Source organism: Nyctereutes procyonoides, unplaced genomic scaffold (genome assembly GCF_905146905.1).
Source record: "Nyctereutes procyonoides isolate TBG_1078 unplaced genomic scaffold, NYPRO_anot_genome, whole genome shotgun sequence".
Classification (NCBI taxonomy): domain Eukaryota; kingdom Metazoa; phylum Chordata; class Mammalia; order Carnivora; family Canidae; genus Nyctereutes; species Nyctereutes procyonoides.
The window spans coordinates 3,416,533-3,436,873 of NW_026575144.1; the positions used below are offsets into that span (position 1 = coordinate 3,416,533).

The 20,341-nt window shown below is 43.8% G+C and overlaps 1 pseudogene; it reads right to left on the reverse strand.

The window, feature by feature from the left end:
- Window positions 1–3,362: 3,362 nt before the first annotated feature.
- Window positions 3,363–16,448, reverse strand: LOC129499103 (aspartate aminotransferase, cytoplasmic-like; annotated as a pseudogene).
- Window positions 16,449–20,341: the final 3,893 nt, after the last annotated feature.

Sequence of the window (20,341 nt, forward strand, 5' to 3'; positions counted from 1 at the left end):
CCAAGTTTGTAGCCAAAAACAATTCAGAAAAAGTTAATTCTTGGGGGAGGGGAGAGGAGATAAGGTACACAAAAGATGGAATTTGTATACATTAATATATGAGTGCATTAAATATATGTGTGTGTGAATACACACAGTTATGTGTGTTCATATGTAATTTTTAATTTTTTTTTTAATTTTTTATTTATTTATGATAGTCACAGAGAGAGAAAGAGAGAGAGGCAGAGACATAGGCAGAGGGAGAAGCAGGCTCCATGCACCGGGAGCCCGATGTGGGATTCGATCCCGGGTCTCCAGGATCGCGCCCTGGGCCAAAGGCAGGCGCCAAACCGCTGCGCCACCCAGGGATCCCGTAATTTTTAAATTTTTTACCAAAATGCACTGATCAAAAATAAATTTAGCAAAATGTAGTAAAAAAAAATACTAATCATCAACACAGATTCCTACAACTGGTAAAGATAACTGACAAGTCTGTTTCCTGACTCCGCCTCTCTTATAATTATGGTTAACTTGAAATCATTACTAGTTCCAAGGTGTGTACTGCTGACTGGCATTTCCCCAGAGCTCAGTTTTCCCTGTGAATAAATAGTTTGCGATTCAATGCTTGGGCTCTGGATTCCTTCACCTTTATGACCCTGAGTGGGATGTTTAATCTCTGTATTGCCTTATTTTTATTATCTGTAAAATGGAGGCCTCCAAATCACCCCCACTTCACACGACTGCTGTGAATATTAAATGTCAATACCGAGGTCCCTGGATGGCTCAGGCACCCTGGTATTGCATCTACCTTCGGCTCAGGTCATGATCCTGGGATTCTGGGATGGAGCCCCATGTCAGGCTCCCTGCTCAGTGGGGAGTCTGCTTCTAACCTCTCCCTTTGCCCTTCCCCCACCTCATACTCACCTGCTCTTTCTCCTTCTCTCTTTCTCTCATAAATAAGCAACATCTTAAAAAAAAAAATGATAATACCCATGAAGCCCATAGAGTCATACCTAGCACAGTAAGCACTCAATGGATGCTGGCCATTGCTATTACAATTATTATTATAATTCCATGAAACTGTGCCTTAGACATTTTTCTGTACCTTCTCACTAAACAATAGTCATTAATTAGGAAGACCATGGGTCTCTAGAGGCTCTTGTCCATTTGGCTCTTGAAAATACAATCATTAATCTCTGCTTATTTCATGGTTTACCTCCCAATTAGACTGCAAGTCCTATAGCATCATAGATACCACCTAGTCCAACCTCCTTATTTGCTGAGAAAACAGAATCTTAACATAGTGAAGTATTGTCTCCAAGGTTAAACAGTAAGCCAAAGCATGAAGTGAGATCACTTGGCTTCCAATTTAGTCCTTTTGCCATTAAAGCATCTTGTCTTCCCATCGAACCCATGTCCCATCAACCTCTTTGACTCTTAACTATTCCCCTGCACATTGGTGATTCTTAAAGGCTCCTCTCTTGCACAGACCCTGCTCCAGTGCCTCCCAGCCAAACTCCTATTTCACACTATCCTGTGGCCATACCACAGGCATTTCAAATTTCACTTGTCCTAACGGATTCATAATCCTTTTCACTAATCTGGGAACTCCTCCCACAATACCTCTGTCATGATGCCACCACCCACACAATAACCCAAACAAAACACTTGAGCTTACCCCCAGTCCACCACCCCCGACCCCATACATCTAAATTCTGCTAGTTTTACTTACAAACTATTTTTACAAATTTGTCCTTTCCTAATAATCCCTAAGCTACGACTCTAATTTGGCTTAAGCTTTTTTGTAGCCTCTGGCTCATCTCCCTTAAGAGACCATAAACTCTTAAGAAAAGCAGAAGATAAATAGTATTTGCTGAGCCCCTACTGCATGCCCAGACACTGTGTAGGAGCTTATATATTTTGTGATCGCAACAACTCATGTGATATCCTAATTTTACAGATGAAGAAGCTAAAGCTCACTTGAACCATTTATAAATGCTTGGGTAATGTTTAAGAACCAATGAGGGCGGGATCCCTGGGTGGCACAGTGGTTTGGTGCCTGCCTTTGGCCCAGGGCTGATCCTGGAGACCTGGGATCGAATCCCACGTCAGGCTCCCGGTGCATGGAGCCTGCTTCTCCCTCTGCCTGTGTCTCTGCCTGTGTCTCTGCCTCTCTCTCTCTCTCTGTGTGACTATCATAAATAAATAAAGAAAAAAAAATTAAAAAAAAAAAGAACCAATGAGGGCTATTGCAACAGCCTGAAGCTATTGACATTAGCACCTATTACAACCCAAAGCCCAAGGGAAAGAGGGAAGAGTAGTTATCAGTACCCAGCAGAAAGAGTAGCTATATGCAAATGGCCTTCCAATGGGAGCCATGCAGCCAAACACCGCCAACTGACAAGGAGAGTAGGAGAATAAATATCTTGACTCCCTTAGCTCCTACCATCTGATTTCTTGCTCGAACCTCCCATTGGCCAAAACCACCTGGAAGCTGAATGGCAAGGGAGTTCACTGGTAAAATCCATGGATCACCTTCCCCAGCCACAGATCAGGGCAGCAAAGAGAAGAAAAGCAAAAAGAAGATAACCAGCAGAACACACAACTAATAAAGTGATGGAGCCAGGATTTGAAACTAAATCTAGATGATTCCACAGCTCTGCCCATAATTCCATTACCTTATAATATTGTGATGTTTCCAAGGGCAGAGAGTAATTCTTTGTACCCAGGGCAATGTCTTTCATATCGGGAGCCTTCAGTGAGTATTCACTAAACTGAATCGAAACAGGACAAAATCTAATTTCTTGGCCCAAGTCAGCAAGGCCTCCCTTTGGAAGCTTTGTGAACTGAGTGAAGTATGTTTGAGTTTTCCTTCACCTCCCTCTCTTAAATCACTCTGCCATAGACCGAGGCAAACTTTTACTATGAAAGGCCCTTAGGTAGAAATATTTTCAGCCTGGGGAGCCATACCATCTCTGGTGTTACTACTCAACTCTGCGGTCACAGAGTGAAAGCAACCACTGACCATGCATAAACAAGTGGGCACGGCTGTGTGCCAACAAAACTTTATTTATGGGCCCTAAAATTTGAATTAATACAATTTTCACGTATTTTGCAAAACATCATTCTTCTTTAGATTTTTTTCAACCATTTGAAGCTGTTAAAGAACATTCTTTTCAGGTTAGACAGAGACAAGAAGGGCTGGATTTGGCCCATGGGTCTTAATTTGCTGAACTTTGCCTTAGTCCTTCAGATGCTCAGTTGATGAGCATCAGTTTTTTGTTTTTTGTTTTTGTTTTTGTTTTGTTTTGTTTTGTTTTATAGATGACAAGTTTTAATGACACAGCCAACACTCACAATCACAGTTGGCTCTTCAGACAACTTGATCTTTGGGGCAAGATTTTGTGCCGAGTCAAGCGATACACAAAAGCACATGAGCAAGAGAGGCAGCATTCCGGCTTCTAGTGAGGGAGCGAGATATCTAGGTCTCATGATCAAAGTCCTTTTTATTCTTAAATAAAAACCTTAATTTGCTCTGGCCTCCTAAGGGGCTCTGATCCCAGGCCCCCGTTTCTTTATGAGGGATGTTCTTCTTGTAGGGGGCCAGCTTGAACAGAGGCCACCTCACCAGAGCAGCGTTCTAGTCCTCCGTAGTCTCTTTCCGTGATACACACAGCGAGGCTTGTGCAGGCAGGGAACACACATGACAGAGGGCCGCTTTGGTGGTGCTGGTTCGGGTGGTATTTCTTCACTGGATCTTGGTGACAGCCTCATGGATGGAGGTGGCCATGTACTCTAGATTTTTAGTGGTCAAGCCACACATGTTGATCCGACCGCTTGGCAGCAGATAGATGTGCTTTTCGTTGACCAGATATTCAACCTGCTTGGGGTTCAACCCGGTGAAGCTGAACATTCCAATTTGCTCTGTGATGTGGTTCCAGGTTCCAGGAGTCTTGAGGGCTTCTAAGCGTTCCCTAAGTTTAGATCTCATGGTCAGAATCCGGCCAGCCATTGTCTTCACGTTACCTGTCCATTCCTTAAAGAGCTCAGGGTTAGAGAGGGTAGAGGCCACAATCCGCGCTCCCTGAGCAGGGGGGTTGGACCAAGTAATTCAAACAATATTCTCCATCTGGGAAAGGACCCGCAGGATGCTATCGGGATCTTTGGCAACCACGGTCAGATTGCCCATACGCTCATTGTAGAGTCCAAAGTTCTTGGAGAAGGACTGAGAACAGAAGAACTCAAATCCTTCAGACACAAAATAGCAGACAGCCCAGGCGTCCTTCTCTAGGTCTCCAGATGCAAAGCCCTGATAGGCTGAGTCAAAGAAGGGGAGCAGAAACCGGCGCTTCATGACAGAGGCGATCTGCTTCCACTGCTCCGACTGGGTACACAGTCATATACATATATCAGGCCCTTCTCCACTCCCTTCCCTGTTTGAAAACTTCTCTGACCTGGACCCCAGCTCCCCACTCTTGCCAGGTGATACTCATCTGAATAACTAATGTGGATTGAGGGCCTATTTTGTGATTATAGGATATTCCCAATTCAGTGAGAATCATTATGGTAGTGACGATTTATTGAGCTCCTAAAATGTGTCCATCACTGCACTAAGCACCCTATATGCACTATTTTATTTCAAATCTCATGACAATTCAAATTCCAAACAGTAACGGCATAGATGATTGAAGTACACTAGGGCTAATAGTGAGGATACTGGCAAGTAAGAGCGGGATGGCCTCTCTAAAAGGACCTTCAATGTCTAAAACCAAAAAAGGCACTGAAGCTAATGCAGAGATATATGACTGGGGAGCTCGAGACTTTTGCTATCGTCACTCAGTCATGAAATACCAGCACTTCTGCTGGAGAAGGGCATCCCTGTCCCTCAAGGCACATGAACATTCAACCATCTTCATTAACAAATAGAAATACCATTGGGGCTTAGAGGTTTAAAAGTCCCCTTCCCAAGGTGGCAGATGAAGCCCACGGATGATCCTTGTTCTGCCCACACTCCCAAAAAGTATTAGCTCCAGCAGGGCAAAGCCATAAAGTGGAAAGAGTCAAGGTTCTGGTAGCCCTACAATCCTGCCTCTAAGATTGACCCACTGAGTAATCATGGCTCTCAGTTCATAGTAGGTAGGAATGATTTCTCCTGGCCTAAGTCCAGGCACTTGGGAGCCAAACTTGGTCTTAAAGAACAGCTCAGAGAAAAGTCCTCAGTCACTCCCTGCAGAGCTTCTCTTGTGAAGCCAGTCAGGCCCAGGACAGCCAGATGCCCACTGAGAGTTGAGGGTAACACTCTGAGGAAGGTAGTAAGATATGTGACAGTAGGTCTCAAACACATTATTCCCCCATTTGAATCTTACTCAGGGCACCGAAACTTTGGAAAGCCTTTGCATCCTGGATTTGCAGGTCAGAAAGTATAACAAGTTTCATCTTCAGGTTGACAAGCCTCCCTCATCCTTCCCAGGTTCAACCACCCAGAATCAGGGGCCTGCACCCAGGAATCCATTGCTCTTGGCTCACCAAGAGAGGTCAGATTGAAAGTGACTTGACTCCTTGACTGTCCAATCCTATTAATGACACCAGCCTGCCCCACCCCACACCCCATCATCACCTGTTTCCCACATTTGCTTTTTCTACATAATAGTCATGACACATATCTCTTCCACACTTTCACTGCCCATTTTAAGCTACCTAAGAACAGAGGAGACTATAGCTGGTCCTTCTGTGACACCATATTCCTTGATGCAGTGCTACGGGTGTAAACCAGAAGGCCCACATGCCCAGCTAGGGAGTGTGAATATTATCCTAGAAAGGAGAGAAAAGCCATTAACAGTTTTGGAGTTGAAGGTAATAGTGTGATAAAAGCAGTATTTTTAGGGAACAATCTCTAGCAGCACATACTGGAAACATTGGAAAGCAAATATAAAAGAGGAAAGAAATTAAAATTCAGTTTGAGTTACCGGTTAAGAGGTAATTGTAGTGGATGGAGCCAGAGACCGTGAGGGTCTAAATTACAGTTGTGGCATAGACAGAGGAAAGGATGTTTCTGAAATGCATTCTGAAGTAGTGAACTCCAGTGTCCTCTAGGATAGGAACCAGGGCAGAGTCCTCTTTGTGACCCCATCCACCCAGGGCTGATATGCGCCAGCATCCACCAGTGCAGGTGCATCAGCTGTGAAAAATACTGAAACACTTCTCCACTTATGAGTAAGCAGCCCCTTACTGGAAACCACACTCACTCACCCCTGTGCCCAGCCCTCTCCCAGAACTCCCCAAAACCACCCTCTTCCCCAACTCAGCAAATAGAGTTTGTGTCTTCATGCATGGCATAGAAGGCTTTGAGAACACTGCTCCGGTGCCAAAGCTGATATTCCTTCTGGTTGGCCGGTCCCCTTGCCAACCAGTACATATATTTAACATCATGCCTTCATCTGCGTAGTCAGCTTCTGGTACATGGTGAGAGATGAAGGAAAGAAGGGAAGGAGAGAGGGAGGGAGGGAAGGAGGTCAGGAGAGAGGGAGGAGGGAGAGGAGGAGAGGAGTAGAATTGAAGCAAGCAGATTTTAACAGCTGGTTGGATATGAGAAGAAATAAGCAAAGGAATCCTGGGCAGCTCGAATCATGCAGACTTACATGGCTGCATGATTTTAGCTTTCTGTCAGAAAAAGAGAAGCAGAAGGGAGAGTTCATTTGGGAGCAAGATGGATATGTTCTCTTAAAAATAAACTGCATTTGAACAAAAGCTCAGCTGAGACCAATAAAATATATGAAGGACTGGTTGAAAGCTGTGCAGTCCATCTATGCCTCTCTGTACTCAAATATCTATCCCTTGGGGAGCCCAGGCCAGCAGAGAGCTGTGAGTCTCATGGGTAGCCTTTAGGAAATCCCTTTAGGCTCTTAGGATCCAGTGGTGTGCTCCTCCTGAGAAGCTGGCTTGCTTTATTTAGCACATGGACAATGGACTGTGCAACACTTTGGTTTCCTATCAGTTAAAGCTACATCTGCAGTTCACCTGTAGCCTCCACGCCTCTTGGGGGCCCCACTTTATGGCCCTACCCTTTCTTCATTTTTCCCTACTTTTCTCCGAATTATGTTATCTTAACATGTGACATCCATGTAAGCTGACTTAAATCTATTTTATTTTCTTTATTTAAATTCAATTAACATACAGTATATTACTAGTTTCAGCAGTAGGGTTCAGTGATTCATCAGTTGCATACAACACCCAGTGCTCATCCCATCACGCGCCCTCCTAAATGCCGATCACCCAGCAACCCCATCCCCCTATCCACCTCCCCTCTAGCAATTCTGTTTCCCATAGCCAAGAGTCTCCTATGGTTTGTCTTAAATTTATTTTAAAACAAAGAGGAGACTAACTTAACTCATACAGAATTTTAACTGAAGGTGGAATATTCATATGGAAATACACAGGAACACCTTGGAGATATTGTGGGTTCAGTTCCAGACCACTGCAATAAAACAAATATCACAATAAAGTGAGTCAAATGAAATCTTTGGTTTCCCAGTGCATATAAAAGTTATGTTTACACCATGCTGTAGTCTACTAAGTACACAATAGCATTATATCTAAAAAAAAAAAAATACACAGAACAATGTACATACCTTAATAAAAAAAAAACACTCAATGGCTAAAAAATGCTAACCATCATCTGAGCTTTCAGCAAGTCATCATCACTGACCCCAGATCACCATAACAAATATAATAATAATGGAAAACTTCAAATATTGTGAGAACTACCAAAATAGGACACAGAGACACAAAGTGAGCAAGTGCTGCTGGAAAAATTGCTCCAACAGACTTGCTCAACGGCAGACTAATCCCAAACCTGCCACTTGTGGGGGGAAAAAAAAAAGCAACAGCTGCGAAGCACAATAAAGCAAAGTGCAATAAAATGGGGTACACCTGTAAATATTCAAAAGCAGCTCTTCGCTGGGGTTTACCCCAGGAGAGACACCATGAAGTTGGTAGAGACCTAGAAGACATGACCTCATGAGGCTTACAGTCGCTAAGGACGGAGAGATAGAGCAGAAGAGATGGCACTACCCCCAAACCAGGTTTGCATTAATTGCAAGGTGAATGGTATCCCCAGTAAACACTTATAAGAGAAGGAAAAATCCATTTAGTTATTTCTAGTGTCCCAGGCACGTGAAAGGTCCCTTGTGCTGCGGTGGGATAGAATGACGGGGCTTCTGAGCCTTGGAATTCCATGTTATTCGGTCTGTTAGCACCCCTGGGGTTGGATTCTCTCAAAACCCATAGATAAACATCACCTTCGTTTATTTGGGGGTTTGGTTTGGCTTTTTTATAGAGATGACTCACTGATTTGATTACCTGGCTGTTCATTCTCAAAGGCAGGCAAAGGAAATCCAAAGAGAGAGCAAGACAGGAACAGATTTCTTACCAGAATATATGAACTATTTAAGCAGTCACATATGGTCAAACACATTATCAGCAATGTGATTGGAAATGAGTGGCATTGTGAAAAAAAACTAAGAAAACCCATATATGGCTCTAAATAGCCGTTGCCTCCATAACACTGGTTGCTTTATTTGTAAAAATGGAAAAGCAAATGTTGCCACATCCTCCCTGAAGTTAGATGTAGCTGCATCGTCCAGGTAGGCAGTGTCCTGTCAGCACTTGGGATGACAGAAGGAGAAAACACAGCCTCAGCTCCATGAAAGAATTCTTTGAAAGCACTTGGGAAAGTATCAAATGCAACACATGGCCAGGGATTTATTATTTGGGCAGAAACAAGTAGTCCTCTAAGGTGATTTCAACAAGCTGAGGCAATTTCAGATCAGGAGAGGAAAATAATTTTGAAGCCACATGCCTTTTCTAAAAGTTCAGAGCTGGAACTCACCTGAGAAGCCCTATGCAAAGGCCTAGCAGCCCAAGTACAGACAGAGACATACCATCCAGCTAGAAGACCATTTAAACATAAAGGCTGTTTGGACAACCTCATAAGAACAGAAGTGTAAATTCCAGGATTGTGGGTGCCTGAGTGGCTCAGTCAGTTAAGCATCTGGCTTCAGCTCAAGTCATGATCTTGGGGGCCTGGGATGGAGCCCCACATCTGGGTCCCTGCTCAGTGGGGAGCCTGTTTCTCCCTCTCCTCCCCAGCTCAGCTCATACTCTCTGTTGCTATCCTTGTCCCTCTCAAATAAATAAATAAAATCTTTTTTAAAAAATTAAAAATAAATAAATTCCAGGATTGCCTCTCTCTAAGCCAAAGTGTACCGAGGCCTCCAGTCTCATTCCACACTCGCACCTACTTGTTTCCCACACCCAGAGAGCCTCCCCCTGTTTTATCTACGCCCTCAGCAAGCCCTAAAGGGATGCCGGGAAGTGGCCCACTCCAAAACAATCCCTGAGAACCTACAGAGCACCCAGCAGTGTCGGCATGGAGCTGAAACAAAATCCTGATTGTCCAGGACCATGCAGACTAGTGAGTCTACAAGCCAGCAAATGAGCAGCCTCAAAATGGGAGGTGAGTGCTATGGGAGGGCACATAAGCATAAGAATACCTGACCTAACAAGACATTCATTTATTTATCCTTCAACCATTACTTGGGGCAAAACTCAAGAGTCATCCTTAACTCCCCTCTTTCATACACACCCTGCTTATAGCCATGATTAAACTCTGCTACCTCTACCTTCAAAATATACCCACAATCCAACTACTCCTCATGACCTCCACCACAACAACCCTCATCCAAGCCACCATCATCTCATCATCAAAGCCTCCTAACTGGTCACCCTGCTCTACCATTGCCCCCTTCAGAGCATCTTCCATACAGCAGCCCAAAGAGCCTCTTATATCAAAGTTTGATCATGTTACTTCCCTACGCCAAACCCTCCAGGGTCTCCTATTGTTATAAGGACTGAGGAGGACACAGTGACCCAACAGCAAGGAGCAGCAGCCATGGCCATGACAGCTCAGAAGTCCTCCTGTCAGAGGACTCAGTCCAGTTGACATGACCTTCGTCACTTGGCTGCATCATCTTCAAAAGCCATGGTGAGGACACAGAGCCCTGAGCTACTAAAGAAAGATCTGGTCATTTCCTGTAAAAAATACAGAAGATGTCAGCTCCAGCAGAGCAGATGCTCAAGAGAAAGTCCAACTGTGTCATCAACAGCAACACTGTCGCCTGCCAGCCTCAAGAAGTCTCCCACTGGTCATAGCCCCACCCTTATATGATGTTTATTAGCCACCTATGCCAATGCTTCACTGAATGAACCCCCCCACAAGGAGCCCCATTAGGTGCTCCCCCTCCTTCAGAGCTCAGAAAAGAAAAAAAAATAAGAGACACAAAAAGATTGTTTAACATCATAAATATGAGGGGGAAAAAAACATTTGATTTTCTGAATCCCCCTGCTGCTTCCTTCTGGTTCACCATGAATGAACAAGGTCGACAGATTCCAGCCACCTTTGAGTAGGCCATAGCCAAAAAAGGACCCATGGACGCTACAGAAAAAGATGTGGAATTTTTAGGACAAATTCATTCCCTGAAATTCCTTTAAAGAGTAAGATACAGGGCGGGGGGTGGGTGGGTTAAATGGGTGATGGGTATTAAGGAGGGCAATTGTGATGAGCACTGGATATTGTGTTTCTGATATTAGTTTCTATACTTGAAACTAATATTACACTGCATGTTAATTTAACTAAATGTAATTAATTTAATTTAATTTATTTAAATAAAAACATAAATAAATAAATGAAGTACAATAGAAAAACCCATTGTCTCTAAAGGCCATAACTGGAAAGCCAGCAATTACTTAAGACGTAAAACTAGCTTAGAATTACACACAGTCCTTGCTTTCACAGAGGTGACAGGTGGGATGACAAGGAAAACATCATACTAGACTGCAACAAAGTCTAATAATGGAAAGATGCACAAGATCCCGAGAGTGGAGAGAGCAATCCACTGTGGCAGGAAGAAGAGGGAAGAGAGAAGAAGGCCGATCACGGCAGACTTCCAGAGCCATTGTCTCTATAAGGTGACCAGCTAGGGCTCAAGCACACACGGCCTACACATGAATATTTGCAGCAGCATCACTCCCAGCAGCCAAACACTAGAGACAACACAATTGTCCATCAACTAATGAATGGATTAAATAAACTGTGAGACATCCACACAGTGGAATATTATTCATTCATAGGAAGAATGAAGTATTGACACAGGCCATGACATGAAGGGACCTGTAGACAGGGACTTTCAAACCTTTAACTCACTGATCTGAAAAATGCAACTACTTCCAGTGGGTGGGAGGAGTAAGCAGGTCATTCTGGTCACCACAGTCTCCTGCTTTGCCCACGCTGGGAGTCCTCCAGCACGTCCCTGAGCTACCTCTCTCCTCACCATCATCATCCTGTCCCTAACACAGTTGTTATTAGCCCGATTCTAAGGCCCCCAGAGACATCCCTTTGTGAGAAGTGCATTAGTCATGTGGAACAGCAGGCTGGAAATATTAAAATGCTCATTACTGCATGGAAAAATTATCTCAGACTAATTCTTAACTGAATGTTTGATTCAATACGAGGCTGATATCATCTCTCCTCTTTTTGACAATGATTCCAATATGCTGCCATCTGCAGAACACCCCTTTCTCTATGAAAACAAGTTCCTGCCTGGATAATATAGTCAATGAAAATCCAGGAGGAGAGCCATATGTCACAATAAATGCACAGTGTATTCCATGCTTTCTTCCCACTATTACTTTTCATGCCAGTCACTAGCAATGAGTGTTTGTTGCTCCAGATGATTTCCTCTGAAGATATGCTGTATTCAAATTCAATTAAAAAGAGAAGAGGAAAACACAGCAAGCAGCCTTCTCTTTTATGTCCAGTTCAGTGGGGATCCAGATTTGGAATATGGCCCAGGAGATCCTTAGCCATCACCCCTCTCTTATGGTTTCCCTCCCCTGCTAATTTTAAAGGATGGGGCGTAGATGGCTGTATGGGCTGTGCAAGACCCCCAGGAGTCAAGTCTTCAGGTTGAATTTTCCAAGTTCATACAAGAGACACTCCAGTTAATTTTCTTATCTGACCTTCATTCTTTCCCAGAATATCTTTCCTACCATCTTTGTTAAATAGACGGGGACCCATGTGGGCCTGCCTCTGACACGCTTGATTGAACAGAGAAAATGCCCAGGCCAAGGAAATTCTCTTGGCTAAAAGCATGGAATTGAAACAGAGACCATGTATAGTGAGTTGAATGTGGAAGAGTTTAAAGTTCACATTTGGTGGGACAGAGGGAGGACACGTGGACCAATCATTTCCTAACTTGTACCAGACATGGCAAAGAAACCTATCATCTAGAGGAAAAGAATAAAGCCAAGAGAAGAAAGATGCTGAGAAAAGAAAAAAAAAAGTGATTTCTCTAACACTGGGTTTCTCAGTCTCAGCATTATTGACATTTTGGGGGCAGATAATGCTTTATGGGGGGTGGGGTGCTTTCCTACGCATTGTGGGAGGTCTAGAGCATCCCTGGCTTCTGCCTACACATCCTCCACCCCAATTGTGACACCAGGCTATCTGCCAAATGTCCCCCGGGTGGGCAAAATTGCCCTGGACTGAGAACTCCTGCCCTAACAAAACATTCATCTGTTTATCCTTCAACCACCATTACTCAGGGCAAAGCCCAGAGTCACCCTTAACTCTTTCCTTTCATACTCTGCTTCGAGCCATGGTTAAACTCTGCACCCCTGCCTTTAAAATACGCCCCAATCCACCTTCCTCATGACCTCCACTGTGACAACCCTCATCCAAGCCACCATCACCTCTCCCCAGATTATTCCCAAGGCCTCCTGTCACCTCCGACTCTACCCTTGCCCCCTTCAAAGCAGCTTTCACACAGCAATCAAAAGAGCCTTTTTAGGGGCACCTGGATGGCTCAGTCGGTTAAGCGTCTGATTCTTGATTTCTGCTCAGGTCCTGATCTCAGGGTTATGATCTCAGCGTCATGAGGTCGAGTCCCATGTCTCTGCACTCAATGCCCTATCTGCTCGTCCCTCTCCCTGCACTCGCTCTCTCTCTCTCTAATAAAAAAAAGTCTCTCTCTTTGACTTTTAAGTCAAAGTCTGATCCTGTCACTCCTCTGCTCCAATCTCTCCAGGGTCTCCCATCACCAATCAGAACCCTTCCAATGGCCTATACGACTCTTCAAGATCTTGCCCCCAGTTCTGCTTCTGACTTCAGCTCTTACTACTGCCCCTGACTCATTCCTCTGAGTCCCACTGACTTCCTTACTGTTCCCCAAGTACACCAAGCACATTCCTGTCTCCAGACCTTTGCACTTGCCATTCCCTCTGTCAGGCATGCCCTTCCCCCAGAGATCTGCCTGGCTTGCTCCCTTAAATCATTCAGATCACCATATGAGAAGGGCTTTCTGTGATTGCCCTATTTAAACAGGCATTCCATTATCTATCTCCCTTCCCCTGCCTTACCCTTTCCATTCAATTGTTTCTTTATTGTCTCTCTCTCCCCAACTAGAATGTAAGTTCATGACAGTAGGGCTTTGCCTCATTTACTGCAGCATCCACGAGGACCTGACCTGAGCAGTGCCTAGCATTGTTGAACGATGTGCACACTATTCAAAGCGCCAGAGTGGTCACTCTAGCACTATTCATCAAAGAGCAAAACTGGAAACAATGTGGTTATCTAACAATGGGGCAATGGTTAAACAAATTATGACATAATGTGTGTAGCCATTTAAAAACTTGTGCTTTCGAGGTTTTTAGGCTAAAATGAAGTCTTTCCAGTAATCCTTGACATAGCTTCTCCTAACTTTAAACAAAATATCTATGGAACCCAAACATAAACCAAAAGTTAATGCAACCTGAAAACTAATATATATATATATATATATATATATATATATATATATATATATATACACATACACACCCCAACCTATTACCAGAATCTGGAAGTAATATCTATAAATAACAAAGACAATAAAACCAGGCACTTCTGTTATCTTCCAAAAAAATGGTGAGTCTACATACTTGAAAGGAGGAAAACAGTCTTGTCGTCGTCTCCCCACTTCCTGCTCTCTGGCTTAATCGAGAATTTACTACGTAAATATCATATATTGAAAACTCCAAAATGCCATAGGGTTATGAGATGTGTCAGACATTATTTGGAGTCACATAGCAGTAACTACGATGCCACTCCACATTAGAACACTTCCACTTCTGAAGCACACTCCCCAAATAGATCTCATGTTATCTGTATAACTACACCAAGGCAGACAGGGGAAGGTTTGCTTCCCCCACTTGATAACTTTTTTAAAAGTCCATCAGGCAGGACTCAGATTTAAAACAGTTTTCAAAAATAAATAAATAAATAGATAAATAGATAAATAAATAAATAAAACAGTTTTCCTCAAAGGAGGGGAACTGAGTGAGAAAAATTAGAGAGGGAGACAAACCATGAGAGACTCTTAACTCTGGGAAACAAACAAAGGGTTGTAGAAGGAGAGGTGGGGGGGGGATGGTAACCGGGTGACGGCTACTGAGGAAGGCACTTGATGGGATGAGCCTGGGTGTTACACTATATGTTGGCAAATCGGACTTAAATAAAAGCAAATGTAAAAAAATAAAATAAAATAAACAGATCCCTCAAAGTGTTGAACTGAAGAGACTCTCTGAAAGGTATTTACAGAGGTTCTCCAAGGTCAGGGAAATACCACCAGTGGATGAGGCCATCACTGCCTCTGCGAAGGAAGGTGCAAAGGGAGCTCAGAGAAAGGCCCAGAGGTGGAGGTGAGGCTGGCAAGGAGGGCTCTTCCTAGGTCCAGGGCAACCCAAACAAGCAGGTAAGGGACATTCCTTCCCCTTACTGGCTGAACCCAGCAGGAAGTCAGCTGGCAAGGAAGTCCACATGATGCAGTTTATAGAAGTCTCCCAGGGCATAGGACAAGGTGGAAAATGGATCTAGAAAGGCAAAAGGGGAATAGAGAAGGGCCAGGAAGCTTGCCTAAAATCACATAGCTAGTCAGCCTGAACTCCACTGTCAGGAAAATGCACCCTGGGATCCTGGATACCCATCCCCGGCTAGGGAGAAAGTAATTGCATAGAGAGGTGAGGACTTAGCACCATTGGAAGGTGGGATGATAGTCTCTAGGCCTTGAGGTAAGAATAGACAGAGGTCCAGTTTGGTGATGCTTCCCCATTAGAGCAAGACCTCTGAATTCACAATTGAAAAGATCTTCCCAGCAGGACAGGCAAAAAGTTGAAAACTGCCAGGCTAGTCAAGAAAGATTCAGATCTAGGAAGACTTGATCAGCATATCTTCTCAGAACACCTTTTCCCCTCTAGGCTCATACTGAGAGGGATTCTTATTTCTAAGAAGGTGGCTCTCACATTCTCAATCAATCCAGAAAAACAACAACCCAGAAGTGATCTCCATTTCCTCTCATCCTTAATGTCAAATAACACCCTACTTTTGCATGCTGGAGATCCCAGCTAATCATGCTGTGTTTTGCTCTGATTAACCTTTGAAATAAGCATTTTTTTTCTTTCTTTCGTGTTTTTTTTTTTTTTTTTTTGGTTGTTTGAAGCCAAGCCTTTCCTTAAAGGTCACTGAGCATCAAACCTAATTTGACTTCTAATTACTTTTGTAAACATTTCAGAATGAATAAATGCCAATATAATTAACCACCTAGCATATTACCTGCTCACTCCCTTTACCAACAGGGCAGATAGCCAGCAAAGCAACATGCCAAGCTCCTCTAACCTTCTCATTTGTGGTGTGGGAATTATTTGATTGGACTCTATTTAAATCAGGGTTTTCCAAGCTTGATTGGCCACTACAGGGCATAAGAACTGCCTGAGGATCATAATAAAAATACAGACCCTAATCCTAGAGAATCCAATTTCTTCAGTCTGGAGTGGAGCCAAGGAATATATGCACTGTTTTCTTTTTTATACTTTTTCTAACTGATTCTGATGCAAAACCCAGTTAGGAAATCACTGACTTCAATCATTTTTCCCTTGGCACAGAATCCATCCCTCTCCTCCCCCAATCCCTAACACCCCTTACCTGTGGGTTCTCCTGCAACTCTTCTCCCCGCATCTCACTGATGTAGACATCAACCTGACTCTGACTCACTCTCTCCAATTGAGGGGGGCTCGATAATGTAAAGCCTTGACTACAACTGCCCAAGAATTCATGATTCACAGGCACAGAAACGGCAGAGCGAAAATTCAAGCACTGTGTAATCCGCCCCCAGTCCAGTTGGGTGGCCCCATTCAACTGCACTCATGGCTATCCCTGTTCTACTGGTGAACAGTCACCAGGCCAGCACCTCCACCCTTGTGACTGGAGGGCCCTGGGGCCAACAGGGCAGCGTGGCAAACTCAAGACCCAGGAGAACTTCCAGGACCACACTAGAGACTGAGGACCAACCATTCAGCATGTCGATCAGCTCTACAGACATGGCGCCATCTCTCTGGGAGTAAGCTGGCAGGTGCAGGGAGAGAGGGAAAACCCTAACTGAGGTGACTCCGTCCCTGGCCCTTTGTCTAATTGTCCCCAAATCCTGCACCAGTCCTCAGAGTCCTGCTCAGCCATCCCTTTCCTCTCCCCCACCTCTGGGCTTCCAGCTCAACTCTCCACATTTGCTACAGTTCCCACTCTGGACAATGGCATCCTCCCAAAGGGAATTTAGACACAAGGAGGGGCAGGCATTTGGGGTTGTCACAATGGGAGCATATTGGAACTCGGGATGGAGCAGGGGGTGGAGGGTGGAGAGGTCCAGAACAGAAACGCCAAAAATCATGCCAGGGGCAAGATAGTCCTGGAGCACAAAAAACTATCCTGCTCAAAATGCCATTAGCACCCATGCTGTGAAATAAGAATCACTTACAGTCTGAATACACAATTTAGCCCTTAATTATGGCTCTTTGTCAGGAAAATTTATTGCGGCATTGTTCAGGTAGCAAAAGCCTGGAAACAACCTAAAAGACCATTGATAAGGAGCCATTAAATAAAGTACAGTACATTCATACCAAGGAATTCCATTAGATAGAATGAGAGAGATCAATATGTACTGATACAGCACAATATCTGAGATCTATTATGAATTTTAAAAAGCAAAATGTGGAACAGTATTATAGTACGTCTCATTTGGTATTTTGATAAAGGGAAGGTGCTCTACATACCTATATATTTGCAGATAGGAAGAATTTCTCCAGAAAGTACAAAGAAATTGATTATAGGGTAAAAAGAACCAGGGCAGGAAAGGTGCTTGGCATGGGGGGGTGGGGGGCAGCTAAATAACTTTCCACCATATACCCTTTATTAGTTTTGAATTTTCATGATGTATACTATTTTTTTTTAAAAAAAAGGAATACCTCTTTCAGTGCTGCTCTTGTTTCACATATGTTTGCTTTGCCCTCCGCAACTGCACATTGAAATCCTGAAAGATGGAGCTGTTCCCCAGAGCACCTAGCAGAGAGCAGATGCTTCATCTATTCCTCTTAGTTTGTAGTCTAATGGTTTCCTGAAAGAACTCAAGCCAGGAAAATAATTCCTTTGAAAAGCAAAATACCTGCCCACACAGACAGAACCCACTTGAAGGCTTTCTAGCCTGGGCGTTCGTGCCTGACCCCTGGTGCAGACGGTTTTCACTCTAACATGAGCCTGGGGATTTTCCCAACATGCTTCTGCACGGCTTCTGCACGGCTTAGAAACCCAAAGGCGAAGTGGCCAGTGTGACATTTGTAAAGTGCCACCTATATACAGTGCCAGGTAAGCTGTTGAGCACTTTCACCTGGCAACTCATCTGCCTCCTAACGATCCCGGGGGCCAAATGTTCTCACCCTCAATTATAGCTCAGGAAACTGGGACACCGGGGTTGTGACTTGCCTAAGACCACACAGAATTTGAAATTGGGTCTTCTAATGTTCAGCACTCTCTCCCACACAAAGCTGTCAAATAGAAACAATCTAGCCTTTCTTCAGAATGACAAGTTGACAGAGTTAGAGGCAGAGTCAAGACCTCCACTTACAAGCTTGGGGCCTGGGGCAAAACAGGTGGCCTCCCTGGCCTCATTTTCCCATATGCAAAAAAAAAAGAAAGAAAGAAAAGAAAAGAAAATGCTAACCTGGAAAGATGATTACAGACAGAATAAAATGACATAGTAGGAGGCATTAAGCTTTATGTCTGACTCATAGTAGCTCAATAAATGGAAAATGTCCTTTATCTCTTTTTCCTCCTTTCATGCTACTAGAGCTGCCTTCCAAAATCCAATTTAATAGGATGACATTCTCTATTCTAATGTGTTTATTTTGAACGTTCCCAGCGTCATTTCTTGCACTGCAAAATTCAAGATATCAGCAACCCTCTTCATTCTTTAAAAGGTTATTGCAATTCAAACTAGGTCTGGTCAGCTTTCATAAGGATTTTGACAGGGACATTCGTTGATTACTATTCTTCAAAAAAAATAACCTGGTTGGCCTAACAAGACATGGCTGACCTGCCCCGGCCAATGTGGACAAGAAAGAGACAATTAATTGCTCTTGATTATGGTATTGATAGTGATGACAGCAGTAATGAAACAAAAGTTTCTTCCTAGACCTTAATCATTTTAATTTGTCTAAGTAGGAAGTACAATTTTGGCATGAAAACGTTCGTGTTATTACCCGTGTCATTACCTCTGTTTACTAAATTCAAATGAACAGAATGTTTCTAGTTGTACTAAAGCTCCAGACATTACTAGAGCAAATGCTTGTCTCTTTTTATCACATTTGCAATGGATGAATTTAATCACAAAATCCTAAATGGGAAAGATTCTAGTAAGGCCACAGAGTTTAGCCATTCCCCTGCCTTCAAGCAAAAGTAAACAGGAATTACCTCAGACACACAAATCGACAAAATCAACAACAAAACTGAATGTGCCCAATCTTTCCCCCTAGTAGGTCCTCTAGAGGCAGAAAAATCCAAATCTACTTCCTTGATCATCCAGGCCAGAAGCTGTCCAGGCCGACTTCACAAGGACCCAAAGCTTGGGACGCCTGGGTGACTCAGCGCTTGAGCGTCTGCCTTTGGCTCAGGGTGTGATCCCAGGGTCTAGGGATCAAATCCCACATCGAGCTCCCCGCAAGGAGCCTGCTTCTCCCTCTGCCTGTGTCTCTGCCTTTCTCTGTGTCTCTCATGAATAAATAAATAAAATCTTTAAAAAAAAGGGGGGGGGGACCCAAAGCCCGTGTCATTCCTCGGATATTCTGATTTCACTGGTTGCAGCTGGGGCCCTGCGAACGAGTCCTTTTTTCAGCCTCCTCAAGTGACTGTAATGTGATACTCAGTAAAAAAGCCTCCCTGATATTTTTTAATATCTTTATTAAAGAGATCTGGTTCGCATACCATATAATTCACCCACGTAAAATGCATGCTTCGATGGTCTTTGGTATACTCAGAGTTGTGAAACCATTACCACAATCTAATTTTAGAATATGTTCATTGCCCCCAAAAGACACCCAAGCCCCTTAGCAGTCCCTCCCCAAGGCACACCCCTAGGCACAGGGAGCAGCTACCCTGTTTTCTGTCCCCATGAATCTATTTTAGGTTCTTCGTATAAATGGGATTATACAATATTTGTTATTTTGTGTCCGCCTTCTTTCACTCACTATAAATGTGTATGAGGTTTAACCATGTCCCAGCATGGATCAACACTTCATTCCTTTTTATGCCTGGATAACATCCCATTATATGGCTATCCCATATCCCATTTGGTTCAACCATTCATCAGTTGGTAGAAATTAGGATCCTTACTACTTTTTACCTATTGTGAATATTCCTGATACTCAAAAGCACTTTTTTTAAAGAGATTCTATTTATTTATTCATGAGAGACGGGGGGGGGGGGTGGGGGGGGCGGGGGGTGCAGAGACACAGGCAGAGGCAGAAGCAGGCTCCATGCAGGGAGCCTGACGTGGGATCCCAGGTCTCCAGGATCAGGCCCGGGGCTGAAGGCAGCGCTAAACCGCTGAGCCACCCGGGCTGCCCCAAAAGCACTTTTAAAAGAGCTGCTTTTAAACACACAACAGCTGGAAAGCACTTCTTGGGAAGAAGACACCAACTCTCACCCTGCGCCTGTAGCTTCCTTTAGCCACACTTCCATTGAACACAGTCCTTTTTTACAACTGGCTTGTTGGCACTTAAATATCTGATTGCTTTGCTCACCCTTACATTCTTGACACTTCTATCGATGAGCCAATGACATTCCATTTTTATTTTTTTTTAAATTTTTATTTATTTATGATAGTCACACACACACACAGAGAGAGAGAGAGAGAGAGAGAGAGAGACACAGGCAGAGGGAGAGGGAGAG